Source organism: Hypanus sabinus, chromosome 2 (assembly GCF_030144855.1).
Source record: "Hypanus sabinus isolate sHypSab1 chromosome 2, sHypSab1.hap1, whole genome shotgun sequence".
Taxonomy (NCBI): domain Eukaryota; kingdom Metazoa; phylum Chordata; class Chondrichthyes; order Myliobatiformes; family Dasyatidae; genus Hypanus; species Hypanus sabinus.
Window position 1 is genome coordinate 179643108 of NC_082707.1, and position 16101 is coordinate 179659208.

General features: G+C 43.5%; 1 protein-coding gene and 1 long non-coding RNA gene across 2 annotated transcripts in view; one reads left to right on the forward strand and one right to left on the reverse strand.

The window, feature by feature from the left end:
- noxred1 (NADP-dependent oxidoreductase domain containing 1) overlaps positions 1-16101 on the forward strand; it is an 80098-nt gene that overhangs the window by 51090 nt on the left and 12907 nt on the right. The gene's annotated exons all lie outside the window — the stretch shown is intronic.
- LOC132388131 (uncharacterized) lies at positions 1532-16019 on the reverse strand. The gene is made up of 3 exons (XR_009510148.1): positions 15753-16019; positions 14861-14959; positions 1532-8378 (listed from the first exon to the last, which is right to left on the reverse strand). It is a non-coding gene; the product is annotated as an uncharacterized LOC132388131 (long non-coding RNA).

Consider the following 16101-nt stretch of genomic DNA (forward strand, 5'->3'; position numbering starts at 1 on the left):
TGGGTGCTGATCTTTGTGCCCCCCACCCCACTATTAGGAACTTTTGAAGCTGAAACCAACCTATTCACTTCAACCTTCAGCTTCCCACCTTTTCATCAATTTATTGAATCTAATATATTCCTCTCCAATTCCCAGAGTCTTTATTTTAAGTAACCTCATGTGATCTTTTTAGAGATACAAAAAATTCTGCAGGTGCTGGATATCTTAAGCAACACACACACAGTACTGGAGGAGCTCAGCAAGTTGTGCAGAATCCAGGGGGGGAAATAAACAGATGCCATTTTGGGCTGAGACCCTTCACCAGTCCAGATGAAGGGTCTTGGCCCAAAATGTTGATTGTCCATTTCTCTCCATAGATGCTGTCTGATCTCTGAGTTCCTCCAGCATTTTGTGTGTGACCTTTTCAAATGTATTTTGAAAACCCTGTTCTACCTCTACACTGATTACTCCTATTCTCCCTTCCAACTATAGCCTCAAAATCTTAGATTTATCAAATACATTCTTTTGCTCAAAACTCAGTTGATTCTGTTTGATCATATTATCGTCCTCCATTTGCCCTTTTATTAAATCTTTTTAAAAGAGGGCAGATTTTCTCCATTAATTCCACATTCCCCCACCCTCACCTCTGCAACAACTCCACCTCCATTTGTGTAACTCTTAATATCATCCCTAAATGCTCCCAATGGATTGCACCTCCAAAAGCCTCTGACAACTAAGTTCAGATCCTGGCCTTCACATGTGGCTTAGTTACTAAGCTCGGCGGAAGTATTTTTACCGACAGGAGATGGGGCTCATCAGCTGTGGTTGGCAGCTCAACTCAGATAAGGAAAACTCTGATCTCAAACTTCCGCTACATTATGGCTATGTTATCCACCCATGGGGAAGGCTTTGGGAGTAAACCCGCGGGAAGAATCCAGAGCTGGAGTCCCTAAGGCAGTCTTATGTTGAGTTCAATGCTGATTAGCAATTCCTGCAACACTGCAGGCGCCAAACTGTATTGGTCCCAGTGTTCCTTTGCGTGGAGAGGGGGAGCCTGCTGCATGGACAACATCTTGCTCACCATATCGTATTGTCTTGGCTTGCACATCAATTTTGATGTGAATAGTTAGTATACAACATCCATGGTCAACCGCAATCAAAGGAGGGCTTTAAATACTCTCTCCTGAAACTGATCATGACATTTACTGAAAATCTTTTATCTTAAATCATAAAATACTTAAGGTAAGATGTTTTTAACCTTGTATATTCAACCATTAACCAACAGTTATGAATCCCTTACAGAAGATTTTACATATGAGGGGAAAGGGAAATTCTCCTCTGTAATTCCATCTTGCACAATACTCAATGACACTGCTCCTCCCGTTCAATCCTGATGCTTTTTATCCCTTTTCTACAAACCCAAGTTCTTGGAGAATTGTTCTTCTGTTGCCTATGGCAGGGTTCCCAACCTGGGGCCCCACAGACCCCTCGGTTAATGGTAGGGGTCCAAGGCATAATAAAGGTGTGAAGTCCTGCCCTATGGAATATCAAGAGCAGGACTAGAAAGATATTTACTGAAATTCTTTTATTTTAAATCATTTTGATAGTGCAACTAGTAACATCACATTATTCAGAATCAGTCTAAATAAGCCTTGATTGTACAATAATCTAACAGTTTTGCAACATCAGTGTTGGCTGAAATTCACCAGAGTATGTAACAATGTCAATGTCAGCATAATAGTGAAGTTCTGCAGGGTTAACAGTTTGTGTTGGAGTACATTCTCGAGATTCCAGTTTATTCTCCATAACATGACACAAGGTGTACAACCTGATGGGTCTGGGCCATTTTTGGTGAGTTCCCTTTATTTATCGAGGAGTTTTTTTGCTGAAGTACACTTGCGCACATTGCATATATTGTTTTACCTTTAAGATTTAACCATTAATCCCGTTACAGAAGATTTTGCATATTGTGGGAATAGGAAATTTGTTATCCCTCCCAGCCTCATTTTCTAGCCTTTTTTGATGCCCTGACTAATCAAGAACTTATCCTCTGCTTTAGATGTACTCATTGATTTGACTTTCACAGCTGTCCATGGCAATGAATTCCACAGATGTACCACCCTCTGGATAAAGAAATCCTTCATCTCTGTTCTAAATGGATGTCCCTCCATTCTGTGGCTGCTCCCTCTGGTCCTAGACTCATTCACTATAGGAAACATATTCTCAATATGCACTCTATCTAGGTCTTTCAATATTTGAAAGGTTTCAATGAGATTTCCCCCCCCCCCCATTCTTCTAAACTCCAGTGAGTACGGGCCCAGAGTCATTAAACACTCCTCGTGGGTTAACCCTTTAATTCCTGGAATAGTTTTTTGTGACCCTCCTCTGGCCCTTCTCCAATTCCAGCACATATTTCCTTAGATAAGAGGCCCAAAACTGTTCACAAAATTCCAAGTGTGGTCTGACCAATGCCTTATAGAACCTCAGCACTACATCTTGTCTCTTATAGTCTAGTCCTCTCAAAATGAATTTTAACTTTGCATTTGCCTTCCTTACCCGTTTAGAAAATAGCCCACACCTTTATTCCTTCTACCAAAGTGCATGACCATACACTTTCCCTACACTATATTCCAACTGCCACTTCTTTGCCCATTCTCCTAATCTGTCTCAGACATCCAGCTTTCTCAATACTCTCTGGCCCTCCACCTATCTTTGTATTGTTTACAAACTTGGCCAGAAAGCCAACAATTCCATCATCCAAATTGTTAGCATATCATGTGAAAAGAAGCAGTCCCAATACTAACCCATGCAGAACACCACTAGTCACTAGCAGTCAACCAAAACAGGGTCCCTTTATTCACACTTTTTGCCTCCTGCCAGTCAGCCAATCTTCTATCCATGCTAGTATTTTTCCTTTGGGACCATATCTATCTTACTTTTGCATAGATGCAGCACAGTAGCAGGCCCTTCCAGCCCAATGAGCCTGTGCCATCCAATTACACTTCTGCAACCAACTGTTATATGCCTTTAGAATGTGGGAGAAAACTAGAGCACTTTTCTGGAGGAAACCCACATGGGTCATGGGAAGAATGTACAAACTCCTTACAGACAGCAGTGGAATTGAACCAAGTTGTTGGCACTGCTGTGCTGCCTCGTTTATTGTAAGGCTATTTGTAAGCAGAAAAGCTTGCATTTCTGGAGCTCCTTTCACTATCACATTATGGCCCAGACTACAGGAACAGACAATGTATATGTAGCAAGCTCCCACAAACTGCAGCAATAATCTGCAAGAATGGAGAGGTTTTCTGGTGAGGATGCCAGGAACTGCTCCTGAACCCCGGCCTGCCACTCAGTGTTTGACAAATAGCAGGAATGGGGAGATCTTCTGGCCAAGAGTCCAGAGACTGTTCCTCGCCCCATTGAGTCTCCCACCTCTCATTCGAGAATTTCTTCTTGGGCCTCTGAAATGGGCTTGAAACTGGAACCTCAGATGTAAGGATAAAAGTGACCTTCACTGAGGACGGCTGGCAAAATGGGCCAGTGAAGGCAGAAGCCTTTCCCAAGCTCACAGCCTGTATGTCCGGCATTTCAAACTGTACTTCAAATACACTGCCACATTTATGCACCAAGCCTCTGTTATGAATAATTATTAAATTCACCTTCCATCGCTTGAATTATCCAGTTCCTTCTGTTCTGAGGCAATGTTCTCTGGTCCTAGACTCCCCCACTACTGGATACCTTATACTTTGTTTGCTCCTCAAGGTTGTTGACATAAATTGGCTGATTGGTAGGAGGCAGTGAGTGGGAATAAAAGGATCCTTTTCTGGTTGGCTGCCAGTGTAGGGTGTTCAACAGGGGTTGGTGTTTGGACCACTTCTTTTTATGCTGTATATAAATAATTTAGATGATAGAATAGATGGCTTTGTTCACAAGTTTGAAGGTGATACAAAGATTGGTGGAGGGGCAGGTAGTGTGGAGAAAACAGGATGCAGAAGGACAGATCAGGAGAATAGGCAAGAAAGTGGCAAATGAAATACAATGTTGGAAAATGCATGGTCATGCACTTTGGTAGAAGTAAATGTGCAGGCTGTTTTCTTAAGAAGGAGAAAATCCAGAATCTGAGATGCAGAGAGACTTGGGAGTTCTTGTGCAGAAAATCCTGAAGGTTAACTTATAGGTACACAACACTGGAAGAACTCAGCAGGCCAGGCAGCATCCGTGAGAAAAGAGTAGCCAACGTTTTGGGCCGAGGCCCTTCATCAGGAATGGGGGGGAAGAGAGGGCCGAAGCCCAGTAATAGAGATAGGGGAGGGGGTAGGGCCTAGAGGCGCCAGGTGGAAACCAATCAGAGGAAAGATAAAGGGTGGAGGGGGAGGGGATAAGCATGAAAGAATTGTAGAGATAAAGAAGCAGAAAGCTGAAAGGGGAGAGAGGGACCTGGGATAGGGGAAGGGGGAGGGAATTACCGGAAATTGGAGAATTCAATGTTCATATCACCAGGCTGGAGGTTACCCAGACGGTAGATGAGGTGTTGCTCCTCCAACCTGAGTTTGGCCTCATTGTGGCAGTAAAGGAGGCCATGTATGGACATATCTAGATGGGAACGAGAGGCAGAGTTGAAATGGGTAGCAACCAGGAGGTCCTGTCTATTGTGACGGACAAAGCTTAGATGCTCAACGAAGCAGTCCCCCAATCTGCGTCGGGCCCCTTCGATGTAGAGGAGGCCGCACTGGGAGCACCGGATTCAATAGACTCCAGCAGACTCACAGGTGAAGTGTTGCCTCACCTGGAAGGATTGTCTGGGGCCCGGAATGGTGGTAAGGGGGGAGGTGTGGGGACAGGTGTAGCATTTGCGCTTGCAGGAATAAGTGCCAGGTGGGAGTTCTGTGGGGAGGGACATGTGGACCAAGTAGCCGCGGAGGGAGCGATCCCTGTGAAAAGCTGAAAGGGGTAGGGAGGGAAAGATGCGGTGGGGTCCTGTTGAAGGTGGCGGAAGTTGCGGAGGATAATGTGTTGGATCCAGAGGCTGGTGGGGTGGTAGGTGAGGACAAGGGGAGCCCGGTCCCTGTTGTGGTGACGGGAGGATGGGTTAAGGGCTGAAGTGCGGGAAGTGGAGGAGATGCGGATGAGGGCATCTTTAATGACACCAGAAGGGAAACCATCATCCTGAAAGAAAGAGGACATTTGAGAAGTCCTGGAACGGAAAGCCTCATCCTGGGAGCAGATGCGGCGGACATGGAGGAACTGGGAATAGGGAATGGGATTTTTGCGTTGGGCAGGGTGGGAAGAGGTATAGTCAAGATAGTTATGGGAGTCAATGGGTTTGTAGAATATGTCAGTGGATAGTCTGTCTCCAGAGATGGAGACCGAGAGATCAAGAAAGGGGAAAGAAGTGTCCGAGATGGACCAAGTGAATTTAAGGGCTGGGTGAAAGTTAGAAGCAAAATTGACGAGCTCAGCATGGGTGCAGGAAGCAGCACCAATGTAGTTGTCAATGTAGCGGAGGAAAAGTTGGGGAGTGGTGCCAGTATAGATCTGGAGCATAGATTGTTCCACATAACCCACAAAGAGGCAGGCATAGCTGGGGCCCATGCGAGTGCCCATGGCTACGCCCTAGATCTGGAGAAAATGGGAAGAACCAAAGGAGAAGTTATTGAGAGTTAGAACAAGCTCCACCAACTGGAGGAGTGTGGTGGTACTGGGGAACTGGTGGGGTCTGTTATCCAAAAAGTAGTGGAGGGCTTTGAGGCCTTCTTGATGGAATGGAGGTGTAAAAGGATTGAACATCCATGGGAAAAATGAAGCGGTCGAGGCCGGGGAATTGGAAGTTATTGAAGAGGTGAAGGGCATGGGATGTATCCTGGATGTAGGTGGGGAGAGACTGAACTATGGGGGATAAAATGGAGTCCAGGTAGGCAGACACAAGTTCAGTGGGGCAGGAGCAGGCTGAAACTATGGGTCTGCCGGGACAAAATTGGAGTCGGTGGTGAGGAAAGCAAAGAGGGTGCAGAGGAGATTTACCAAGATGCTACCTGGATTAGACAGCGTGTCTTATGAGGAAAGGTTGAGTGGCTATAGCTTTTCTCCCTGGAGTGAACAAGGATGAGAAGTGACTTAATAGTTGACTCTTATCATCTGATATAAGAGTCTGAGATAGAGTGGACAGCTATATACATTTTCATAGGGCGGAAATGGCTTATACAAAGGGGCATAACTTTAAGGAGATTGGAGGAAAGTAGAGAGGGGGATATTAGAGGTAGTTTTTTCACACAGAATGGTAGGTGCGTAGTATGCTCTGCCAAGGGTGGTGGTAAGAGCAGATACATTGGAGACATTTAAGAGACTCTTAGGCACATGGACGAAATAAAAATGTAAGGTTATTTACGAGGAAGGATAAGATTGATCTTAGAAAAGGTTATCATAACGTGGTGTGCTGAAGGGCCTGTACTGTTCTTTTAATGGAGGAAATGGTTTAGTTTGTGATGGGTGATCTACATCTGACTGTCAGAGATGAAAATAGAAATGCTGTAAACTCTCCATAGGTCAAGCACCATCTGTAGATAAAGAAAAAGACTTAATGTTTCAAAACTGATTGGGCAAGGAAGATAAAACTGATAATTTTAACATATTGGGAAGGATGCTGAAGGGATGGTGAAGAGGAAGGGAATATCTGCGATAGGAGTTCATTTGAATGTACCTGTATGTTTTGAATTATGAAGATATTAGAAATGGTTTATTATTTACATGTATTCCGAGATACAGAAAAAAAGATTGTGTTTGTATGCTAAACCGACAGATCATTCCATACTTAAATACCTTGTTAGTGAAAAGAAAACAATTCAGAATATAGTGTTTCAGATGTAGAGAAAGTATAATACAGGGAGACAAATAAAATACAAGGACCATGATGGAATAGATTAAGCATAGAGATCCATTCAAGAGTCTGATAAAAGTGGGGTAGAAGGTAGTGATTTGTGCTCCCAGGCTTTTGTATCTTCTGCCCAACTGGAGGGGGTAGAAGATAGGATAACTGGGGTGGGACTAATCTTTGATTATGTTGGTTGCTTTCCTGAGGCAGTGGGAAGTGTAGGTGGAGTCAATGGAAGGGAGACTGGTTTGTGTGATGGAGTGTGAGATTTGAGTAGAAATCTGTGTTGGATGTTAAGAGCAAGAGACGTTTGCTAAGAGATTTGACTGTGGAAGTGAGAACTAATTTGAATATACCTGTGATCATTTTTCACTGACAGAGGTTTGTATTTTATAGAGCCCCAATATGTGACTTAAAGCCACCTTAATTATCAGTAGGAGCAATAATTACAATCAATAGGGTCTTTTTTAGACTGGAGACTGAGTTCAAACGTTACCAGGTAATGTTGCAGCTCTAGCAAACTCTAGTTAGACCACACTTGCATTCAGTTCTGGTCACCTCTTTATAGGAAAGATGTGGAAGCTTTAGACAGGATGGAGAGTATGTCTTATGAGCTAGGACTTTTTTCTTTGGAGTAAAGGAGGATAACAGGTGACTAGATAGAGATGTGCAAGATGATGAGATGCATTGAAAGAGTGGCTAACCAGAGACTTTTCCCCAAGGCAGGAATGGTTAATACCAAAGGACATTCATTGAAGGTGGGTGGAGGGAAGTTTAAGGGAGATGTCAAAGGTAGGTTATTTTATGCAGAAAGTGTTTGGTGCCTGGAATACAATGCAGGGGTGGCTGATACACTAGGGGCATTTAAGTGATATTTGAGATAGGGGCATTTAAGAGGAATTTTAGGTAGGCACATAGATGTAAGAGAAGTGGAGGGTAATGAACTATGTAGGAGGGAAGGGTTAGATTAATTATGGAGTGCATTGAAAGGTCGGTACAACATTGTGGGCTGAAGGGCCTGTACTGTTCTGTTCTAACAACAAATGTTTTATTCCACTCATGACCAGTTTTCAGGTAGCTAGTGTCAAAACATTTACATTCCTGAACTGAATGATGGATAATATGAAATAAGCATTTGGCCTGGCCCCTCAGGACACTTATGGTTTTGGATATTTATAGATATTTGCAACTAATTTGCAAGATTGATTATGCTACTTTGAACAAAAACATTGACCTAGGTAAATGCCATCAGATTCACAACGTTACACATTGTGACAGAAATCTAAGAACTAGCAATGTCCCAGAGTCTGGGACATCATGTTGAGATACCAATTTCTTCAGAAGGATTTTGAGAAATTCAGGCATCCAGCTCTTTCAAGAATTCTTCCAATGTTAGCGCATCAGCCTTGGGTCCTGTTGGAGCCTTGCACTCTAGAAACAAGCCCATGGGATCCCTGCGATGGTGCGAAATGCTGCGATTCCAGGCAGGCTCTTCAATATCAAGTAGCTTGTGAATCTCATGGGAAATCACCTGGAAACAACAACTTGTATTTATATAGACCCTAAAGGTGGCAAAACAAGAGTACCTGCATTGTTAAATGGAAGTTAACACCAAGCCATATAAAAAAACATCAGGGGAGGTGACCAAAAGGCCAAAGAGGATCTTAAAAGAAGAGAGAAAAGTACAAAAAGCGGTGGGGAGATTTAAGGAGGGAATTCACAGATTCACAGAGTTATACAGCATGGAAACCGGCCATTCTGCCCAACTAGTCTATGCTAACCAAAATGTCTAAGCTAAATGAGCCATATGTAGTGCTTATATAAGACACATGCCAGCATTTGGTCCATACTTTACATATCTATGTATCCATCCAAATGTTTTTTAAACATTGTAATTGTTCCCACTTCTACTACCTCATCTGGCAGTTCATTCGTTATAGCAACCCCCTCAATGTTGATAAATTTGCCCCTCAGATCCACTTTAAGTCTTTTCCTTCACAATGCCCTTAAGTTACAGACTCCCCTACATTGAGAAAAAAGACTATTGCTGTCATAATATTCATGCTTCTCATAAATCTTTATAAGGTCACCCCTCAGTCTCCTTCACTCCTGTGAATTCAGGGCCAGCCTATCTAATCCCTTCTTGTAACTAAAGCCCTGCAATCCAGTTAACATGCTTGTGAATCATTTCTGCAACTTCTTTAGCAAGTATTATTTCATGGTTTAACTTGAACAACTTGATTCACATGTATTTTATAACATCTTCCATCTCTTCACGATATCCCAAATCTTTGTATCCAATTTAAGGATTTTCATTGAAGCTCCAATTTGAAATAGTTTTGTTGTAATCTGCTCAACTAAAAACTTTGCTAAGAAACTTGGTCTTGTGGCTCAGTGTTTATCTGTGCGTTAACTGAAATTAGGGACATATCAAGGGGCTGAAAACACTTACATTTTGTTTCTCAATGTACATATGGATCCCTCCTTGCAAAAGGATATCCAGAAATGTGGGCCATTCTCCAAAAGCCAAACCTTCACAATACATGGCAGATCTCCCTTAAGGTAGGTTACAGGGGATCCCTGGAGGTGATGACACACTCCCCCAAACTCAAGATATCCTTGGCAGATTTTGTATCACTGGTATCCCCTATCCATCTCCTCCCACAACCATCTTAGCAGCTGATGGAAACCCGAACCCAATTCCCTCACTTGGTGTCACGATTCTTCCCCACTTCCCACTGACTGCAGCTCTGACCTACCCCATACACCACTGTGCTGTTCTCCCCAAAACATCCCATGGTGGCCTGTATATGTAGCCATAGTTAAGCGCAGAAAGAATTACCTTTGAGCACATTAGACATGATGATGGTGCACTGGGGTATCAACAGTGGAACCGTTCAGCAGTGATCTCTTGTAGAAAGCATTTACCAGCCTTCATTCTACTCCAGAAACCAAAGAATTCTAGTCCTTCCTGCCCTTTTAAATACCCATGTGTGAACAAGAATGAACAAACTGCAGATAATGGAAATCTGGTATTGAGTCATCAAACCATACAGCATAGAAACAGGGCCTTCAACCCAACACATACTTGCTGACCAAGCCTCCAATCTAAGCTAGTCCTATTTTCTTGTGTTTAGCCCATATCCCCCTAAGCATTTGTTGTCCATGTACCTATCCAAATGTCTTTTAAGGGTTGTTATTGTATCTGCCTCAATCTCTTCCTCCAGCAGCTTGTTCCAGCCTCTGCAAGAAAGAGTTGTCCTCAGGTATCTACTGAATCTTACCCCTCCCATCTTAAACCTCTCGTTCTTGATTCCACAATCCTGGGAAAAAGACTGTGTGGATTCATTCACCCTACCTATACCCCTCATGATTTTGTACACCTCTATAAAACCATCCCTCTGTCTCTTATGCTCTAAGGAATTAAGTCCTGTCCTGCCCAACCTCTCCCTATAACTCAGTCCCTTGAATCCTGGCAACAACCTTGCAAATCTTAAGTCCTCATTGAAAACAAAAAAATGCTGGAAACACTCAGAAGGTCAGGTAGTATCTGTGGAAAGAGAAGCAGAGTTGACCTTTCAGATCAAAGGTCATTTATGTGCATACACACATAGATTAACAGAGGTTCCAGAGGATCAAATTTTCCATTTGTTAATTGGTATATATGCTTCACAACAAAGTTGGTATTCTGCTCCTTTTGTTCTGGTGCAGCTATCAAAAGTGGCACCAGTCCAGCTTCAGAAGATACAGCAAGAATCTCTAGTATGTTACCACAGTAACTCATTTGCTTTACTTGCAATAAATTGCTTATATGAAGCAAATGAGACAAAAGCCAAAATTGTAGATGCAATGAAATATTAACAGTTCAAATGATAAGAATTGTGTAAGCAATCTTGCATAGTCATACACTTGTACAACAGTTACAGACCTTTTGGCCCATCTTGTATGCATCAATCATCACACACCCATATAGCACTAATCCCTTTATCAACTCGACACTCCCTTCAAGTTTCCTAAATTCTACCACTCACTATGGGCAATTCCCAGTGGCCAATTAGTGTATCAATTGCACATATTTTTAGGATGTGGGAGAAAACCAGATCACCAAGAGGAATTGTTGGTCTCATGGTCTTGGCTGCTAAAGGCATGATCACTTGTGTTGGGGAAATAAAAACTGGCAATGTGTAAAATATTCCTGGTACATGAACAGTCCAATTGACTGAAAATTGTACCATGCTTGACAGATAGTAATTACAGTAAATTAAAACAATTATAGGTCAGTTAATTTAACTTTTGTGGTTGAAAAATCATTGCTATCAACCTTCATTAAGAAAGACACAGGATGGCAGTACAAATGTGTTAAGGGAAACTCGTGCTCCAATTTAGTTATTTTAACCCATCACCCTTAATGAGGCACAGGCGGCTGACAGTAGCTCGCCAGAGTCCTCTGCCCTGTGCCAGTTTTTCAAGCAACTGAAGAACATAGGGCATTACAGCACAGCATCGGCCCTTCAGCCCACAATGATGTACCCAACTTGTAACCTGCTTTAAAATCAATCTAACCCTTCCCTCCTACATAGTAGGCACATGGATGATAGAAAAATAGAGGACTATCTAAGAGACTAATATGTCTGCTTCTACCACTATCCCTGTCAGTGCATTCCACGCACTCACCTCTGTCTGCGTAAAAAAAAAACATACCCCTGACATAACCCTATAATTTCTGCTAATCTAAAATTTTACCCCCTCATATTAGCCATTTCTGCCCTGGAAAAAAAGTCTCTGGCTATCCACTTGATCTATGCCTCTTATCATCTTGTACAGCTCTATCAAGTTAATCAACTTGACTGAAATTTTTGAGGAATGAGACTGCACTTGATCTCTGTATACCTGGACTTTAGCATGGTATTTATAGATAGGCATATGGATGGTAGCAAATTGGAGGGCTATGTGGGAGGAAAGCATCAGATTGATCTTAGAGTAGGTTAAAAGGTCGGCACAACACCGTGAGCTGTCAGGCCTCTACTGTGCTGTAGTGTTTTATAAGTTTCCTTTTGATCTTTCAGGGGTGTATAAAATTTTGAGAGGCAAGATAAGGTGGAATGCACACAGCATTTTTCACAATGAAAAGAAATCAAAAACAATGTGGCAAAGGTTAGGCCCAAAAGGGGGAAGACTTAAAAGAGACCAGAGTGATAAATTCTTCACACACAGGGTGGTGGGTGTATTGAATGAGCTGTCAGAGGAAGTGGTTGAGACAGATACAGTAACAACATTTAAAAGACATTTGGGTAGGGACAATCCTTGCAGAGAATGGGAGGATTTTGATCATATGGGATTAGTTTAATTTAGCAGCATGCACGGCACAGATGTTGTGGGCTGAAGACCTGTTCCTGTGCTGTACATTTCTATGTTTATCAAAGCCTCACGTGTCAGGCTGGTCAAAACACTCAAAGATTGGGTGATTCCACGGGAAAGTGACAAATTGGATCCAAAGTTGAAAGAGTAATATTTCATGGGTGTTTTGTGACTGAGAAACGTTACTAGTGGAAATTCAGTACTCAGCACCTTGCTTTTTGTTATATAATGAAATGATTTGGGGATGTTAAAAGTTTCCGTATTACAGAATATAAACCTTGACTATGCAGAGGAATACTGTAGACTGCAGTAACATCAATGGTCTGGGCAGCTCTGTGAATGGAATGTAACCAGGGACATGAGATAATGTGCCTGAGAAGGTACTACAAAATAGATGGGAGGATGTTCCAAAGGGGTGGAGGAACAGAGAGACTTTGAGTTGTATGTCCACAGATCCTTAAAGGTAGCAGGACTGGTCAGTAAACTGGTTAACGTGGTTGCACAGTAGCGTAGCAGTTTGCATTACGATTTACAGCAGCAGAGATCACTGATGGGGGTTCAACCCCCACTGCTGTCTGTAAGGAGTTTGTACTTGCACCCTGTGACCACGGGGGTTGTACGAGTTGGGGTTCATAAATTGTGGGCATGCTATGTTGGTACCAGAAGCAGAACAACTCTCGGATTATGTTGGTCATTAACATAAATGACACATTTCACTATAAATTTCAATGTACGTAGGACAAATAAAGCTAATCTTTATATTTATTTAAAAGAAAAGGTGGGTTTTCTGAGTCATTGAACAGCAGTGCAGACTGCAGTCTGAAGGGTTCATACTGTTTCTACGTTCCCCAGATCTCATTTCTACATTCTCTGTGTAAAAAACCTACCACTATACTTTCGTCAAAACTATACCCCCCTCATATTAGCCATTTCCACCCTGGGGATAGGTCTTCATCAAGTCAACTCTCATTCTCCTTCGCTCCAGAGCCCAATCTCTCTTTATACGCTGTCTAATCCAGACAGCATCCTAGTAAATTGCCTCTTAAGCTTCCACATCCTTCCTATAATTAAGCAACCAGAACTGAACACAATATTCCAACTGGAAAGCTGAGCCTATTGGGCCTGAACACCTCCCTCTGCAACTGGATCCTAGACTTCCGGACTGGGAGATCTCAGTCAATCTGGATCGGGAGCAGCATCTCCAACACCATCACACTGAGCACGGGGGCTCCCCAGGGTTGCATGCTCAGTCCACTGCTGTTCACTCTGCTGACCCATGACTGTGCTGCAACACACAGCTTGAACCACATCATCAAGTTCGCCGATGATACAACCGTGGTGGGTCTCATCAGCAAAAACGACGAGTCAGCTTACAGAGAGGAGGTGCAGTGGCTAACGGACTGGTGCAGAGCCAACAACCTGTCTCTTAATGTGAACAAAACAAAAGAGATGGTTGTTGACTTCAGGAGGGTACAGAGTGACCACTCCCCACTGAACATCAACGGCTCCTCGGTAGAGATTGTAAAGAGCACCAAATTTCTTGGTGTTCACCTGACGGAGAATCTCACCTGGTCCCTCAACACCAGCTCCATAGCAAAGAAAGCCCAGCTGCGGCACTACCTTTTGCGAAGGCTGAGGAAAGTCCATCTCCCACCCCTCATCACATTCTACAGAGGTTGTATTGAGAGCATCCTGAGCAGCTGCATCACTGCCTGGCTCAGAAATTGCACCATCTCGGATCGCAAGACCCTGCAGCAGATAGTGAGGTCAGCTGAGAAGATCATCGGGGTCTCTTCCAGCCATCATGGACATTTACACTACACGCTACATCTGCAAAGGAAACAGCATTATGAAGGACCCCATGCACCCCTCATACAATCTCTTCTCCCTCCTGCCGTCTGGGAAAAGGCTCCGAAGCATTTGGGCTCTTACGACCAGACTACATAACAGTTCCTTCCCCAAGCTATCAGACTCCTCAGTACCTGAAGCCTGGACTGACACCTTTCCCTATTATCCTGTTTATTATTTATTGTAATGCCTGCACTGTTTTTGTGCACTTTACGCAGTCCTGTGTAGGTCTGTAGTCTAGTGTAGCATTCTCTGTGTTTTTTTATTACGTAGTTCAATCTAGTTTTTTGTACAGTGTCATGTAAACCATGGTCCTGAAAAACGTCTCATTTTTACTATGCACTGTACCAGCATTTATGGTTGAAATGACAATAAAAGTTGACTTGACTTGACTAGACTTGAAAAGGTCAGCATTTCAAGCCAAGACCCTTCATCAGGGTTGGAAAGGAAGGGAGCAAGAGCTAGAATACAAAGGTGAGGGTGAGGGGAAGGGGTACAAGCTAGCAGGTGATAGGTGAGACCAGATGAGGTAGAAGGTGGTTGGGTGGAGGAGGGAGGCTGAATTGAGAAGCTGGTGGGTGGGGGTGCAGATGGTAGATGGAAGAGGATGTAGTGCTAATATTACAGTGGAAGTGCAGGTAGTTAAAGAAGTGCCGAGGGCCATGACGAAGAACGAAAGATCAAGAGTTCATTTTCATCATATATGATGACTATTTCAGAATCTGATGTATAGCTCAAAGGGCAAACTTAAAATGGTTCATCAGGGGAAAATAAACTAGTGTTTTCTATTTAACCCAAATTACTGACCTTCATGTGTTCAAAATCTGTAATTCCCATACTGGGTAGAGTAGAGCAGTTGACAAAAATGAGTTTCCTGCCTGAGATTCTGTTTGAAATGAAACAATCCTGGAAAGGACAAATTAAAAGCATTAAACAATTGTTATTTTGGAAGAGGGAGGGGAGTCAAATATCAAAGTAAAGCTTGTTGTCATAGACACAAGTACATGCATGCACAAGTACAATTAAACACTTACAGAATGACGGTCACCTCAGATTAGATGCATTCACAAGGAAAACATAAACTACATGTATTTTTTATTAGAAAGAACACAATCAAAACAAATTATGTCAATTTTAGTAGAAGTAGTCATGGTGTGCTGTAGTGATTAAGATTGTGCCAATAGGTTCAAGAACTGAATGGTTGAAGGGAAATAGCTGTTCCTGAATCTGGTGGTGTGGGGCTTCAGGCTTCTGAACCTCCTGCTCCAAGGGAGCTGCTAGAAGATGGCATAGCTGGAACGGTGGAGATGATGGAAATGGAGCTTACTTAAGCTTGGATGCTGGAATTATTTCAGTGAAAATGGGTGTTCAATGAATGCTGTCACAGACTCCTCCACCCACACTCCACAACTCCTCAATCACCACACTTACTCACACTCCACGCCACCTCATTCCTGTTACCCACACACACACACACACACACACACACACACACATCACCTACCTTTCACCTCCCCGTCTCCACACCCTCACTCCCCACACGATTCTCACAACCCCTTCACTCCCTCACTCACACCTCACAGTCCTGTCACCCATACCCCGCCATCCACAGCCCCCTCACAAACCCACATACCCTCACCCCCTTACTCACAACTCCTCGCCCACACCTCATCACTCACAAACCCCACTCCCCACTCACCATGTACTGTGGGAAGCCGAGCTTCTCGATCCAGTGGGCCACATGCCTCTCCTGCCAGTCCTGGCTGAGCGGCACCTCCAGCGGGTAACAGCCGCAGCGACATTCCCTGCCGCAAGAAGCCCAGGCCTTCGCCATCCCGCTTCGCGCCGTCACCCTGGCAACCGTTACCAGGCTTCTGCTGTCGCGGGCCCGCGTCACCACAGCAACGGTTGCCAAGACACCGCCACATCTCCTTGTCACAATTACATTGATGCATCATTCCCATCATATAATTAACATAAATTACACCTAGTGTGGTACCCTTAGCTCTTTTTTGTGGTATCGCGTTAAGTTTGTGTGATTTTCCACT